Consider the following 18,070-nt stretch of genomic DNA (forward strand, 5'->3'; position numbering starts at 1 on the left):
TGGTGGCTCCACTTGGTGCGGCCAAATTGGGGGGCCGAACTCAGAGATCTGCTCCCTGGTTCAATGAGGACATGCGGGCGGCGAAAGCGGCGTGCAAAAGGGCTGAAAGGCAATGGAGGATAGCCTATTCCGCCTCCGCCAAAGCTGAGTACATAGACTGCAGGCGTAGCTATCATAAGCTGCTACGAAAGGGCAAATCAATGTACTTCTGCACTAAGATTGAAGAAGCGGAACAGTCCACCAAGGAACTGTTCTCAATCTACAAATCCATTGCTGTAGGGAAGTCTGCTGTGTGGCCCACGAAACTCTGCACTGCGGAGGGCTGCGACCGTATTGCTGATTTTTTTGCTAATAAGGTCACCAACATCTACAACTCCTTCCCTCAGCGGGTAAATAACGGTCTCACTTGTGGGGAGGGTGCTAAAAATAAAGGAGAACGACAGCTCATCTCCTTTAACACCCCGCCTACTGAAGATCTAATCCGTATTTGCGGGTCAATAAAATCTGGCTCCCCAAGAGACCCGACGACTCCCAGTCGACTCAAGGGCAGTCTGCAAGTGCTTGAACCCTATGTACGCAATCTACTTGACTCCTCCTTTAAGTCCCAGAGTGTCCCCAAAGCTTGGAAGCAAGCAATTGTACTCCCCCTGCAAAAAAAGGCCAATGTGAATTTTGAGAAATTCGACAACCTTCGCCCCATCTCCCTCCTGCCCTACATGGCTAAAGTAGCGGAAAAAATAGCCAACGTGCAACTCATGCAGTTCGTGGAGGAGGCATCGCTACTCCACGACTCGCAATTTGGCTTCCGTCCCCGTCATTCGACGGAATCGGCACTCCTTGTGGCGGTGGAGGCACTTCGGCAGGGCGTGGATGAGGGCCAAACCATGGCTTTGATCCTGCTCGATTTAAGCGCAGCATTCGACACTGTAGCACATGCCATCTTGCTACAGTGTCTGAATGAAGGTGGGGTCACAGGCGCTGCGCTTGGCTGGATTAAGTCCTTCCTGTCGGACAGGTGTTTCCAGGTCAGGATGGGTGAATGCTATTCGAGGGAGATCGAGTTGGGCCAGGGCGTACCGCAGGGTTCGTCCCTGAGCCCAACCCTATTCAATATCTACGTCTCCCCTCTAGCGGCCATCGCGGAGGGACACGGCCTCCACCTGGTGTCCTACGCCGACGACACGCAGTTGGTCGTCTCCCTATCGCGTGCCCCCGGTCTTGCAGCGGACATCTTCAGGAACTGCATGCAAGATCTTGCAGCCTGGATGTCCGCAAACTGTTTAAAGTTGAACGGTAGCAAGACCGAGGTGCTCGTGGTGGGGGGTGGGCCTTCTGCGTGGTCGTCTGCGTGGTCGTCTGCGTGGTGGCCACCCTGCTTGGGGGAGGTCCCCATTCCCTGCCTGGAGGCCAGGAATCTTGGCATGTGGCTGGACAAAGACCTTGCCTTTGGTCCCCAGGTCAACCGGGTGACGGGGATGTGTTTCGGTGTCCTAAGAGCTCTGAGGAAAGTCCTAGACCTGCTTCCCATCTCTGCCCGAAGGACCCTGGTGCACGCCTTGGTCACCTCGCGGTTAGACTATGGGAACTTGCTCTATCTGGGGGCCTCGAGCAAGGTCATGGGTCGCCTCCAAGTGCTTCAAAATGCCGCAGCGCGGCTTGTGCTTAGACTCCCCAGGAGGTCACCCTTCAAACCCGCCCTTCAAGCCCTCCACTGGCTTCCTATGGAGAAGAGGGTTGAGTTCAAGGCCCTCTCAACATGCCATCGCATTCTGAGCGGCAAAGCCCCTGTACCACTCCAGAGTCTGGTGTCCCATTATGAGCCCACCCGCAACCTACGGTCTTCTCAGACTGGGCTACTAAGGGTGCCCAGAGTTAGGAAGGCACGAATGGGAGGGAGATCTTTCAGACATCTTGCTCCCAGATGCTGGAATGTCTTACCACCAGAACTGCGTCTTGAACCATCAGAAATCCTGTTCAGAAAAAAACTTAAAACTCACCTTTTTAGCAGGTAGCTTCTGCGGGAGGGGGGGACGGCAACCACTCACTTATCATAGCGCGGGGACACGCCATTGGCGTAACCAGGCGCTTTACAAATGCCCTATAATAATAGAGCCTCCAGCAAGCCGCGGGATCAGGCGCCGTAAGACCAAGAAGTAAGTCTGAAGCAACCACTGCATGTGTCCAAGAGCACCCTTTTCTTTATTTCGTTAGAAAGTCACAAGGCAAGACTAGCAAGAGTCACAAAAGTCCCAAGAACAGGAGCCAGGCAGCAGGAATATATGCTGCAACCACTGCCAATGCCGGTAAAAAACCTCAGATTCTGACTCCGATTCCAGTCCCCTCCTTCAATCCGTGTCTGGTTTTCTGTCTCTCCAGTCCGTCCTCCCGATGTATCAGCAAGCTCGCCGAGTAAGTTTCTAAGGCTTCCGCGTTTTAACCCGCATGCATGCACAGCCGCCCAGCGCCCAACACACAGCACCCTCTGTGGGCGCGCCAGCAACTCAGCCTCCGGACACCTCCAGCCGGCATCCAGCTCCTCTGCCTCGCCAGCCCGCCTCCACTCCGTCAATCCGCCCGTCCGACCACACAACGAGTCAGCAAACGCACGAAGCCTGGGTAAATTTTCTTGTGCAATTCTGTAGCCTCTTCAAACATGACACTCCATAGCCATGACACGCCTGGTTAGCAAGGAGTAGGGAGCTGCTCACAGCTGCGACTGCACGGCGGCGTCCTCAGTCCGCCATCTTCCCTCTTTACTCCGGCTTTGATTAATTCATCTCTACGCAATATTAACAATGTGGTCTCTTCGTCAAGTTTAAGATTGTTGCAATTTAAAATAACTTGTATGCTTCACCATACTCCAGAAAGAATATCTAAATGGGCTGCTAATAGTATGTATAGTGATCAAACTAAATGCCCTAAATGTGCGTTAGTTTCAGCAGATCTTGTGCACATGCTATCCACTTGTCCCAAGATATCAGAATTTTGGGCATCATTTGAGAACATAATGCCATTGAAGCTAGGGGTCTTATTTTCTTTAGATCCTGCTCTAGTTTTGTTAGATAGTAATGGCAGGAGTACTTCACAAAGATCTCTAGTCACCATCTCGGTGTCATGTGCCAAACTTATAATTGCACGCGCTTGGACTTCTCCCAACTCCCCACACATTATGGAATGGTGGTCACTACTCAATGAAATTCATAGTATGGAACTAGCGTTGGCCAGTCTCAGGGGTACTAAATCTCTAGCCAAATTTGATAAGATCTGGGGGTCTTTCCTATTTTAGGTGAAAATGTTTCCTTTCAGCATTTTGTTTGCTTGTTGTTTACCAGCAAATACATTTGTATTTCATTTGCCTGGATACATCAGAACATGTCAAATGATTTATTGTCAATTCTGTACATGATGAAACTATTTCTTTTTTTTATTTCTTTTTTTTATTTATTGTCTCTTTCCTTGTGCTGCTTGCTTTGATTTGTTTGTTTATTATTTTTTTATGTTTCCTGTGTCGCTAATAATTTTTTTTATAAAAAACAAACAAAAAAATAAATAAATAATGCAATTGCTGAGGGTTGAACAAAAAAATAAATAGAATTGTAACTGGGACAGCCCTTGCTGATCCCTCGTGTAACCCAAATCTCTTGAACGGCTCTGCTATTCACTACAAACAATGCATTTATCATATCACGCAGTGAAACCAAATCAACAGTTTTTAATTGTATTACCACAAATGTAAAATACAAGAAACAATACATAGCAAATGTAAGCAGTGCTCACAAAGATAGGTGAAGACATGGTGCAATCACAGAGTTCAATACATGGCACAGTGAAGTGATCCAAGGATAAAACACCTGCCATTAAAGTGCTAGAGAAACAAGGATTAAAAATAACATAGCAATAAAAATTATTTGAGGGTAGCAGGATTAAAATGGATCTAAGACCAGGATACACAGCTGTGTCATCCTTATGTACTGACCTACACATGCAATTTCCTTGTCTTGAGAACCAGCCTCAAAAAGGCATAAACAGATATCAAGACCAAACAATTTTGCAAGTTTGTATCTCTTTCAATTCGAATGAAACTTTGGATTTGCTCTTCTATATAACAAACTCATTCTATGCGACCTGGGACCAGGTCGACGCGTTTCTAACCCGAGAATTAGTTGGGTTCTCCTCAGGACCAAAAAGACTCTTGACAACCACAGTATCAATGGAGGGATACTGTGCGCTCCCGAACTGGCATGAAGATAAATACTGTGACGGCTTAGAAACTACGTTGGATTGATCGCTTTTGAGCGGACATAGTGAAGGAATTCTTACAGTTAAATCCACAGTGTCGAGGCAGCAGGAAATGACCTGGGGTTCCTGTCGCCCACCTAGACATGACACAAGCAAGCTGGGGATACTGACACACCACAGTTACGCAAGAGGGGAGTCACCCTGAAGATTCAAGAGCCTTTTTGGTCCTGATGAGAACCCCATTATTTCTCGGGTTCGAAACGCATCAACCTGGTCCCAGGTCACATAGAATGAGTTTGTTATATAGAAGAGCAAATCCAAAGTTTCATTCGAATTGAAAGAGATACAAACTTGCAAAATTGTTTGGTCTTGATATTTTGTTTCATTCTACTTTTGTGTTTACACTGGGACCTCTATGCAGTATGGGTGTTTGAAGTTTGAGAGAGGTTTGGATGGTGTTGGCCAAAGGTGTGAGATAGGATAATTGTGTGAGTGTGTCAGTTGTAAATGTTATGTATATATTTCCTTTGTATATAATCTGTTCTGTGTATATTTTGTAGGGATTACTATGCACAAAAAAATCACGTTTTTGCAAAAATAATGAAAGCAACAAAAGTTGAATAAATCATTCGATGATGCAATTTAAAAAGCAGACTGTTATGTTTTGCTCATAAAGTTGTTGTGGAAGAATTTGTAGGAGTCTTTCTCAATACTGGCAATTATTGACATCTGCTCACATGGCATGACACAAGATTACCGAAAGGAAAAGTAATCAGTCTATAAACTATGTTACGGTAAGATCTCAGCAAAATCAATTGCTGATAATTCTGTGCATCATAGAATAGGTATGGTTGAATTCTCCTAAGGGGTCATCTTTCCTCCTCTCAAAATGTCTGGCATGTGTCGCTAAGTGACTTTTCTGTACATTAAGGGCAAGAAGCCTGAAGTGTCTTTAAATAAGTTTCGCCTGCACAGGGTCACTGCTGTGTCCCCAACACCCCTCAATCAAGGAATATCTACGGACCATGAAAGGGACAGACAGTCCTTGATTAACAATCTGTTTAAGGAGAGGGCCTTATTAGCTTAAATCCTTGACCATAGCAGCAATGGACGAGTTTTAAGATGTCCCCGACCGAGATGGATAAGTCTTCGCTCCCTGTGAGTGATGAAAGAAATGATGAGCATTGATAAGTCCAATTGGCGACATGTCAATTTGTTTTTGGTAATCTGTAAGGGCAATAGCACCTGAGAGCCCCAGACCACTGCACCATAGTTAACCAACCCAAACATTTAGCACAATAAATAGCTAGCATATGGCCATGGGATCTTTTTCCCAGTTTGGCGGTAAAGGAAAAAACTGCATTGATACAACTTGCAAGCTGATTGTTTCTATTGTCTATCCATGGGTGCCAGGACCCCCTACTGTTAAAGGTTAACAGCAGATAGTTAAAGTTAGTCATGTGTTTAACAGGGGTGGAGTGGAGTTTAGTGAAAGGTCTTGGGATGTGGCAGTTTATGGAAATGGCCCAAAGATAAAACTGTGACACTGTTGATTTCCTATGCTTGTTTTATTTTTCTCAAATGGGGTTATAGTCTGAGTCAATGTATTTTCCTTTCTGCAAAGGTCTTTTGGCTAGTCTCCTCCTGGTTTCCGCCCAGCCACAGACGTCCCTTGGAGAAGAAGAAAGGCTCAGGTAAGTAGTTTTGTCCTTATTCTTTTTATTATCATTTTAATGAATGGGAGTGGGGGAGAGAACTGATATCACCCAAAACAAGCCTTAACCAGTGATGCATCATTTTTTTTAAAAGAAGACATACCATTTTAAATAAAATGGGTTGCCTATGTCCCTGTTCCCCTGCATCACACTTCTTTTTCATCTGAGGTTTTTCTGCCCACGTAGCTCCTATTTGTACCACGTAGCCCCTAAGGCACCCACATACATGGGAGAGCGGGCCAATTCGCGGTGTTGCTCTCTTTCCCGGTCTTCTCGGCTCTCCGAGATCGGCACCGTGACATCTTTAGCAGGTCTGAGTCTCCTGGTTCCTGCTCCTCTGCAAAACTCTGCTCATCGGAAAACCTCCTCTGGTGATCCTCTGGTCTCGAGTCTTCCCTGTTGCTCGAGATGCTGACGACGTTCTCTTCAGAGACTCGGGGCTTCAAAGAGTCCGCGCTATGTGAATCAGCTGTGATTCGTGCTTGTGATACAATGTTGTGAGCCTTCCAGGATGAAGCTGTTGTCAACATAGGCAGTATGTCGAGGGGGCTGAAAACAGAGGAGAGGAGAAACATAAGGGGGAAGAGTGTCATCTTCCTTTTCCCCCTCCTCATCTGTCTTGCTGTGTCCTATCACTTTGTGACATGGGCCCAGTCTATTTTATGGTGTTGATCTTTAGGTCTACCCCCCCCCCCCCATGAAGGATGCGAAGGCATCCAAAAGACACTGTAATGTTACTGGTGTGCAACCCATGATGACAGCTTCATCAGCGTACAATAGGGCTGGTATTGGGCGCTTTACAATCTGGGGCATGTCCCCACTCCTTGAAATTAAATCCCCCTCTATTTGGATAATATAGAGAAAGAATAATAACGGTGTGAGGACACACACATGCCTGACACCTTTATATACCCTAAACATTTTGGAGCACTCCCCCCAGCCCAAACCTAACTTAAGAACTTGAGTTGCAGCAAATGTACCAAATGCTGTTAATGACTGATCTATCGATGCCCAGACCTTCAATGCTGCCTCACAGGTTTGAGAGGTATACATGGTCGAAGGCACTGGACAGGTTCATGAAGCTCAAGTGAAGCACACCACACTTAGTGATTGTATATTTCCTCAGAAGGAGATAGAGGTTAATGCATTATCTTCTGTCCCGATCCCTCTTCTGAACCCGTACTGGATATCAGAAAAAGAGCCGCTCTCCTCTACCCAGGTCTCCAAGTGGGAGAGTAGGATGTAGCCCAACATCCAGAGTAGTGAGATAGGACGATAACAGCTAGTGTCCTCTTGTTTGCCCTTCTTAAAAATTTAACAATAAGCAAATTTGACCAAGAAGAAATCTCGGTGGAGGAGCTCACTGCTCTGAGGGTGTTGGCTAACAGAGACAGCAACAGGTCCAGGTTGCTGATAACTATGTCCAAAGGGACTCTATCCAGACGGAGATCTTGACTGCTTAGTAAGATAATTTTCCACATAAGATGGAAAGGAAAACCCATGACTAGCAGGCCTTTAAACTAACATTTCCAGCTCACAAGGTCAGTCTTTTTTATAGTTAAAAAGAACAATGATAGAGTGGATGTTTATTGGCAGAGAAATAGTATAAAACATCTGCTTAAAAGTATGTGTTCACACAGAGCTGGTATTCAGGGATACATCCATTTTGATCTCTATGTATTACGGCCTTTGTGATTATGCAGGTGGCTAAAATCGTATTTTAGAGTCTGAATTTACCACAGTTGTAAGACAATATGCAATTGTACCAGTTGATATTTGCCTTTCTTCAGAAAGCAAATCCAGGTATGGAAGATGAAACATTGTCCCTAGAAAGAATATTGTTTAAAACGTTTAATTATTGGACCATTTAAATCTGCAATCAACAGAAACCTCTAGCTCCATTTTAGTGGAAAACTACCCTCTCCTGCTGCTGATTATTTGCAGTTTCAACTGTTTTAATGAAAATTGAGAACTAGCGTTTGAGCTTCCATAGTAGATACAATAGGAACAAGACCTGTCAGGGTATCAGAGTGTAGTACGTATAGCAGTCAGGTCATACATATAAAAGAAACTGCAGGACAGAATATGCCGGAAGCAATACAGATACACATTCAGATAGAATATAAAGATCAGCCTCGTACATCCATGATTATTATTATTATTATTATTTGACATTTGTTGAGCGCACGGCTACCCCCAACGGGGGTGTCCCGGCGCTGAGGATTGCAAGCAGAGGGATAAAATTAGCAGCCAGAAAACAGAAAGGTCTTTAATTTGCCCCTGAATTGAGATTCGATGTCAATGAGACGAAGGCTGATGGGTAGGGAGTTCCACAGTTTAGATACCACCACTGCAAAAGCTCTACCACCCTTTCTCGCATGATCCGGAGTTGTCCACGTGAAAATAGTCATGCTGACTGACTTTATTCATCATAAGCATTTTTACTACTATTTGGAACAAGGGAGCAAAGGGGTTTGTCCTTGTTTCACGAGGCAGTATTCTTGGGCCTAGACTGGAGAAGGAGCAGTTATAAGTTCTCTTTATGTTGAAATTCTGTGGTTTAACAGTAGTGAGTTAGCTCTTTTTAAGGAACGATTACTACCCGATAGTTCAAGATGTTTGGCCAGCTATACAGGTGTGTTGTGGAGAAGGACCTTGTGTGTTATGCAAGCTATCTTCAACTAGATTATTGCTTCAAAGGGGAGTCATTTTATATGGTTTAGTTCTGGTCTGATGTAGTAAGTCAGTCAAAAATCACTTTATTTGGTTTTTTAAAACCATAAAAGCATGTTAAAAATACCCATCATATATCAAAGCTATTTTTTTTTAGTAAAGTAAAATCAGTCACAATTAAAAAGTAATCCCAAGTCCAAATATACATATACCACTATGAGATACAAACAGTATTAAAAACATTTCATACAAAATAGTTCAATGATACATAAAAAGGATCTGATTACCTACTCATGTTTGCTCACTATATCTTTCTTTTTTTTTCTTAATCTAACAGCTGCTGCTAAAAAGCTTGCAATGCTAAAAGTTTCCCAGGGACAACTCAGCATCTGCAGATATATAAGTGCCGGTCTAGCTTGCAGGAAACCTTTATTCTTTAAGATAGGAAGGATATAGTGCCTGCGTATGGATAAATAATTATCACAAAAAAGGACAAAATGCATGGTGTCCTGCCTTGAGAAGCAATCACAAGAGCTCTATCTGTGCCCATCCTGGCGGGTCCGCCAGCAAGAAATGTAGATAATTAAACCTAATCTTGTAAGGTGAAAGCTGTGCTGGGGTTTAGTGACAACATCCAAATAAAGCTCCATAAAATAAGAAGTTTTAAGGAGCTGGTGGACACGGACAGTAGGTTTCAGTAATTTCACAGCCTCTTTGATGACGTTATTCTTAGAAACGTGGTCTTGGCCTACAAAAGGTCTTTGTTGCATATTGTTTCAGGGTTGTCAAACAAGGCTGGACAACCTAATAACGAAGATGTGCTTTTGCAGTCAAATCTTCTTGATCCTGTGATGTACCTAGCAGCTTCATTCAATGTGTTCCTTGAAGGATCCAACTTTACTTTAGCTAAGCCTGCAAGGATAGAGCTCCTGTAATCTAATCGGAAGTTGACTAGTGATTGAACAGCTAAATGAAAGTTATCTGGTGGCAAGAATTGTTTGATTTTCCATAGTGTGTTCAAATGGTAGTTGGCTCCCCAGGTGGTTTCACTGATTTGATCTTGCATAGTCAGGTATTTGTCCAACGTTATACCAAATGATCGAGTGGAGTCAACAACTTGTGGGGTGTGAGAGCAGTTGTTTGAGCGATTCTTTTATTGGGCAGTGTGATTGGGAAGGGCGATTAGGAGTGTATTAAGCATGAGGTAATTGCGAAATGTTGGGTAAGAAAATCCTACAATTCCTCTGAGGCACTGTCTTGAGTTTTAAATGATGATAGTAGCAGTTCTTGCACTTCTGATGGAGAAAGTTATATTTTTTGTATTTCATTAATACACCCTGCAAGACTTTTCCTGGTTTATTCTCTTTGCTCATATCATTTACGAGGCACAAGCACTGGGATGGAGATGCATGGATGTCCTGTAAGGTGACCCCGGAGGGCCCCTCCTCTGCCCGCCAAGGGATGGATGGGCACTCTGAGGCACATGAAGGGAGTCTCTTCCACCCCCTCTGCATTCACTGGACACAAGGAGGCCCTGGTGAAGCTCAAGGGAATGTCAGCACCGGGAAGCCTGAGCTGGGCAGCTGAGCGCTTTACAAAACTGATTAACATAACATAACATGTAATATAAGAGTTCAGTATTTCCTTTTCTATTACATTCGTTTGAACTTTTTCCACTTACTGTGCTTGAAAATTGCACCTATTCGTGTGTTGGGTAAACATGGATTCAGCCTGCTGAATATGCTTTTAAAGAGACCTTAGCTGTACTATTTTGATGATGTGTGCCGGTTAAGCAATTACTCCAACCTTCAGGTTGCACTAAAAGCATCCAAAGACAATTGGTGCTGACCCCAAGCCTTCTTTGAAGAATACTTTCATCTTGTCTTAGTGACAATTAGGACCTCATAGCCTGTTTAAGAGTTTGTATTTATTATCCAATTAGGGTGTATTTAATCTACTGCTGGGAATTTACATGTTAGATTGACAGGTGTATAGCCTGAATTCGGCACACATTTACCTGAAGCATTACGCAGAGAGTGGTGTATTAAAAATGATCTACCCACTATGCAGATTAAAAAATAAGTGGACTGCTTGCTGAAAATATTTGGGTTCTCCAGGAATCAATGAGTCTAGCTCTTCTTTTACATTTGCTATGGTGAATTTGAGTTTCTTTCATGCAGAGGTCTAATTTTAAATAATTCATTATTGTTGATAGAAGAAAATTGAAATCATTACCAATAATGATTGTACTCAGGAATTATAGCAATGTAGTTATCAAAGCCTGTAGTAATCTAGGGTCATCTTCTATTAGGTAATAATATGAAAATTAATTGTAAAGAATTGTTGGTTGACCTACATTGCTGGTGCTTTTTAAAGGCCTGTATCATCTTCAATTATATAATTATAGATCCTGAGAACCTATTGGCAAGCATAATTGGTGCACCCTTGTAAGCAGCTCATGCAGGTCAATAAAATGCTTGAATGAAAGCTAGCTAGATCAATTTATTTTCTAATTGTTTTGTGTGGCATAACTGCTTTTTTGAGCGCATAAAGCATACTCCCACAACATTTGTACCATATATGGGCAGCACTTGCTGCTTGCTCCTGCCCCTAATCATAAAATACGCCAACTACTGGGGAAGACTGAAAAGGTCTTGTTCTGCTGTTCTTACCTGCACTTAGGCTTCCTTTGCAACTTGCTTCCAAAGCTGAATCTCCTTTTCCTGTAGAATGACAGGAATCATTCCATGCTGGATTGTGATGTAGATCAATGGGTGGCACTCCCACTCTACAGCTGTGACATCTGATTTGCGATATGTGATAATGGCTGTTTGAACTGGACTGTTCCCAGGAGGAGCAGGGTCAAGACTGATTTGCATTTGGCTGGGTCCAAACTGAGGTGGCATGGTGAGCAAATAATGATAGATTGAACCGAGATCTGTGACTGGGGTGAATGTTTTCATTGTTCTGCATTCCATCTGTTATCTGTTCCCTTTGCTTTTGTCACCCTAAGTCAGAAGGGTATGACCAGACGTGGGTCCTGTGCTTACTGTGTCACTGGATTCAAGCTAGCTTGGCTGATGAGGGGTGATTCATCGAAAACAGTCCCAGGAGGCTTGTGTCTGGCCCCAGGAGGACCTAGACTGACAGTTTGGGCTGGTCTGTTCCCAGGAGGAGCAGGGTCAAGGCTTATTTGCATACGGCTGGGTCCAAACTGGGGTGGTGCTGTGAGTAAAAAAACAATGGATTAAACCTAGATCTGTGACTGGGGGTGAATCTTTGCCTTGTTTGCATCCCGTACATCATCTGTTCTTTTTTTTTGGGGGGGGGTTTGTTGCGCTAAGCAGGAAGGGAATCCAGTGGCAAAGTGAGCAAGGGACCACATCACGGCATGCCCTGCCAACTTAGGCCAAACAAAGCAAACACAAGAATATGATGGATGGAGTGCTGAAACATTTACGACACTCACTCCCAATAACAGATCTGAGGCAGAGCAACACCACCTGATAAAGAAACTGACATGCAGTCAGTCTGGGATGTAAGAAAATTATGATATCTATTACTTTACAAAACTTAGTTGAAACATTGTGATGTTTGCAAAGACTATAAGAAAATGTAACTATTGACAATTAGATTGATAATAATTTGGGAAAGTAAATGAGATAGAACCAACATGTGTTCTGTAAAGATTTTAAAAGTAAGTGTCACACAAGTTGGTAGAAAAGGAAACATAGCTGGATGGAAGGAATAAACACAAAGGGTCTAATTACGATGAGAGTTGGAAAGCCTCCGACCGCAGGTCGGACGCTTTCTGAGTCTCATCACGGTTTTGGTTTCAACCACCACATTAGGATGCTGGTGGTCGAAAGTGAAACCAGATGGTCATTCTGGCTGGATTCTGATGGGCTCAAGGAGTCTGTTGGCCAGTCGGAGGTTTGCCTATGATCCCTATGGACGGCTTCCGCCTTACGGATTACAATATCGGTTTCAGACAGGCTTTTCATGTCAGGCTTTCCGATATGGGACACCTGTCAGAAAGCGACATTTGGGACCCCTCGGAGAGCCACCTTCACCCTGCAGCCTCCAGTTGGTGCTGAGGGGGCACCCATGTTAATCCCTGCATTGTGTGCCTGCCACACGGTGCAGGGATGAACAGATTCTCCCATTTGTCTATGTGATCTTGTGCTATGACCAAGTTACAGGCACAGCACAAGCTCCTATAGACAAATGGGAGTAAGCGACCTCACCATGTCCAGTTGCTTTGTAATTGCGGTGTCAGTACTGCTGACTGGATGTTGGTCAGTCCCATGACCACAACAGTGTTGGGCAGACGTAAATCCACCCAACATCGTAATGAGGCCCTCAGTATTAATATGGCTGTTCTAACTTTACAAAAGGCCAGCTCCCAATACCAAACTAGAAATATGAAATTATTTTTCTCAAATACATTTTAGCACCACCCTTTGGGTCCGTACTGAGAGAGAATGTCTGGAACGAGCATGCCAACAAATTAAAATTAATACAACAACACAACTGCCAATACTGATGATTCTTCACTACGTCACTCTTACCAATCACACGTGACAGTCATCATGATTGGAAAACTTATGAATGTTTTATTTTTTTCTTTGTATTTTTTTACTTTTTAGAGCATTATTTCAGAAAAGCAGTTCATGTTAATATTTTCATGAACATTTGAAATGTTCTAAAGACCACAAAAAAAACAATACAACCATATATTAGAAAATGATTCAATTACACATGAAACGCTACAGTACATTTCATAATTAAAAGCATTTTACAAAGCGTTTTACACTAAAGAAGAGAAAGGAAATAGAACAACCGAAGGGAAGGTTGAAAAGAAATACCACAATAGTAAGATGCAACATAGACCCAGGGAGAAAAAGCTGGCCAAACAGTTCTGTATTCAGGTCGTAAGAAACTCAAATTCGTTAGTTATCATAACACCCTGTAGACCTGATATGCAAAATTTGTCAGAAATACTTTTTGGGACACAACAAACGGTCAACGTGTTTCAAACCCAATTGTGTTTTGGGGTTATCCTCAGGACCAGGAAAGTGAGCTAAAAACAAAAGAAAAGGGCGCATGTGTTACCACCCGAACAAATCCATCTACAAGCACTCAAACTTGTCCCAGTTTTTTAAGGTTTTACGTTATAGTCTTTATCCTAGCACCAACTGTGCCACTCGATGCTTTCGCAACTACCAACTTCAATACCGATATCTCTATCTAAACTAAGAAAGTAAAGAGAAGACAAACTTGTTGGCCTATGTTTCATCTTATTATTGTGGTGTATCTTTTCAACCTTCCCAGGGATTTTTATATTTCACTTTGTTGTAGAAGATTTTTTATATTTGTAGAATATATTATAATTTTGTCACAACTGACTTGTTCTTTTGAACATGTCAGATCAGGACACCTTTGCTTACACTGAGGACCACATCCAAAAACTTATAAGCACTCCTTCTCTCTTCACTTCAGTGTCTTTGAGGATTTCTGTAAAACAGAAAAACGAGTCTGACAACCTTATCAGATTAAAGAAAAAACAAAATACGAACTTACTTACATGGCCACTTCCTTCTTGAACATCTGAAAGCAGAGACCGTTCCCGCAGGACTCCAAATTCGTAATATTCTGGTGATGATCACAGAGGACCCCATTTACAAGAAAGGCTACAGCTTTATTGAGACAAAGTGAAGTAGAGACCTTATGGTATGACAGGAGAACAGCTCAACGACTATCACAACAACAACTTCTTGAAATCTCAATATTGGAGCAAGGAATAAAGTACAACCAATTAATTACAGATGCTAAAACTTTACTAACTAAAGCTGAAAAAGAAATAGCGGAGTTCAAAGACTTTACCATCAATGAAAAGGTGACCAAATTTGAAAAAGTCAAAGGAAATTTTTATGAATAAACAACGTACCCTTACTTGTGAATGGACTTTTACTCACGTCCTGACTCACGAAGATTCCTTACTGATTTTAGAGAACAGTCTAGGAACACGCTCAACTCCTTCTCGGATACATCTTCATCCTCAGATGGTGAGACGGATACCTCAGAGGGAATTCAAGAGCAAAATCGACGACAAAATAATAACAACCTTTTTTAGGCAGAGGCCAACAGTAACCTCGGGAATGGAACAAATATCAAAAACAGTCATGGGAAATGACAACCAGGAGACAATATTACAAAACTTAATGCCATTGTCTATTTTTAACCTATCTGACGGTGCCCTTTCAGATGCAGATTAATCTATCCTGAAAAAGGGCTTCTCTTTCATCCCAACCAGAACCACTGATCTAGTTAAAATGAAAATGGAAATCAGTGAGTTTTGCAGAAAAATATGGTTAAAGTCCTTTTTTCCTGAAAATGATTGTTCAAACAACATGGAAGTAACTGGCTTTCGTGAAAAATCTACTTTTTGTCCACTTGCGTATGAAGTTCCAAAAGAGATAATAACCTTTGAACGCACAGTATTGTCTGCAATCACACAAATTGAAAATTAAAAGGATTTTGTAAAATATCTGAAAGGCTGTAAAAGAAGCAATAACAGCATTAAAATCTGACAACTCAATAACAATAAAACTGTCAGACAAGGGTATCTTGATAGTAGTCTTGAGCTCCAACAGTTACCAGGTGGAGATCCTAAGACAACTTCAGGATCAATAATGGTACCGTAAGATTGCCATGGATGCCCACACCACACATTCAAGCGGAACTTATGTCCATTCTAGAGAATGCTTTAAATGTAGGGATCATTGGTAAAAAGGAATTGATTTTTTTTAATAAAAAGTAACCAAGGGAGCCCCTGCTAATAGCTAAATGCTAATAGTCCTCCCGAAAATCCACAAGAACGAAACACACCCTCTGAGACACCTGATAGTGTCCGGATGTGGATCAATATTGAGGTGATATCTAACTATGTCGATTCCTTCCTAAAACCTTTTTTGGCAGAAGTACCATCCCACCTACAGGATACTACTGATTTTCTAAATATAATCCAAGCACTAGAATTTTCTCAGAAATACCAACTTTTGGTGACTTTAGATGTGGTGTCCTTATACACCGAAATACCGCAAGATGAAGCACTTAATGCAACGATGAGAGTTCCAAGCGAGTTTATGATGCAATTGGCAAGTTTCGCCTTAAAAAATACCTATTTGAAATGTGAGCAAAACTACTATTTTCAGACCAAAGGGACCGCCATGGGCGGTCCCATTGCGCCGAGATTGGCGGTGCTGTTCATGGCACAATATGGCACACGATTTGTCTACAATAACAACCATTTTTGGACTCAGATATCAACTTATGTTCAATATACTGATGAAATCTTTTTGATTTGGAATGGGACCTTAACTGAACTTACGGCATTTTATAATTGGTTGAACCAACACACACCTGATATTCAATTCAGTTTGAACTCTATCCCCAGTACCATAACATTTCTGGATGTAGAGGTGTAGAGTTCCCATGGCACTTTATTGACTACATTATACACAAAAACAACTGACAGAAATAAAGACCTTTGTTACAACAGCCACCACATGTGCAGTTTTCGTGACAATCTTCTGGTAGGACAGTTCTTCATGATTAAACGCAATGTTCAACAAAGGAAGAATATATGTTTCATGCAAACAACCTTCTAGAACAATTTAAGTACAAGGCTATCCGAAAAAGCTTCTGAAACAAGTGATGAAATGGGCATGGTGGACATCAAGGGAAGCTTTGTTGCAGAAAAAAAGAGCCCATGGACTGGATGGTTTGTGTAACTATATTTTTCTCATGCACCAACTTTAACAAAAGGGTGATCAACCAAAACTGGCACCCAGTACAAAAAGTACACACTTCATGGAGCAAACCTTTGTTTGCTTTAAAAAAAAGGATAAGAGCTTGGGGAATTTAATTGTTCGTGCAGCAGCACAGAAAACACTAAACAGGAGCACAATGAGGTCACAGCTGAACTTACCTCTGATTACTGGCCACCACAAATGTGGAAAGTGTGTCTGCTGCCAGCAAACAATTGAGAGTGCTTTTTTCAGTTTTGGAAATTTCAAGTGGAAATATGATTTGTTTACTCATTGTAAAAGTAAGAACATAGTATATGGCATTGTATGTCCGTGTCCAAAATTGTATATTAGCAAAATTAACCAAAAAGTCTGCCAACGGATTACACAGCACACGTCTAGGATTCGAAAACAAGTAGCAAATGCACCCTTGGTGAAGCATTGGATGTTGAAGAGTCACATTGTGAATGATTTAAAATGGACAATCCTATCGAAAATTGAAAACAATCCTTCGAGAAGGAGATATAGAAAGGATTTTGTTGCAGAGAGAAGCAATGCTAATAGTAAAATACAATACTGCTGTTGACGGATTGAATGAACTCTCATAAATCTACAATCTGTAAAAAACATACACACCAACAAGTTTATCATGAGAGTATTGTGGTTCACCAAGTAAAATTACATTTTCATGGTCGGTCAAAAAAGTATATAGATCGGGCAAATTGGATTATGATAATCAATAATCTAATCATTATGTATACAAAGGTGCTCTGTTGCACACAGTTCTACTCAATAAAAAGTAAACAGTAGATCCCAGTCTAGAGCAAAAATACCATGCCAACATGGAGCACATGTCTGTATAGTGCTTGCATTTCCCTCCATTTGAATTGCTGTATTAGACTACGATGTACACAGCATCCACAATGCACCATTTCAGTGGATTTCACCACGGCAGATTTGCAACCATAAAAAAATCATGCTGCCTCACTGAATTGCAAACAAGGATGTATTTTGCTTCAGCATTTTGTTCCAGCATTCCGACAGTTGTAGAAAATAAGTTGATGTAACGAGAATCAATAAAGTTGATTCAATACACAAGTCACATGACACCGGGATGCCGGTGTCATCATATAAACGCACGACGGTTGCATTACAAACGTTGGCTCCAGGACATACATGCAATCGGACATGGCGTTAAACACAAAGCATCAGATAAATATGGTTCACTTTTCAAACTGTGGCTTATCTTGCCAATAGCATTACTTTGATGTGCGATAAGGATTGACATTGCCTGCTTTGTTCTTCTAGACTGAGAAACACGCTTCGCAACTTGACACAGTTGGACATTGTGGCCCTTGAACCATCAAAGAAAAGTTTTAGAGGTATGTTGAATGCACTTTGAAACTTCAGGCAAAATAGTATTTGATCTGACTATTTGTGTCGCGATTTCCAGTTGGGACTTGAGCGCTCGCTCTTTTTTCTTTTTCTTCCCCATTCACAAGGTTGGTCGCCGGAGTCTGACTTGGCCGCCCTTTCCAAAAAACAAAATTAGAGGTCCACTAGTGATTTTGGATAAAGACTCTATAAGGTAAAACCTTAAAGCTGAGACAAGTTTGAGTGCTTGTAGATGAA

Source organism: Lissotriton helveticus, chromosome 5_1, assembly GCF_964261635.1.
Source record: "Lissotriton helveticus chromosome 5_1, aLisHel1.1, whole genome shotgun sequence".
NCBI lineage: Eukaryota > Metazoa > Chordata > Amphibia > Caudata > Salamandridae > Lissotriton > Lissotriton helveticus.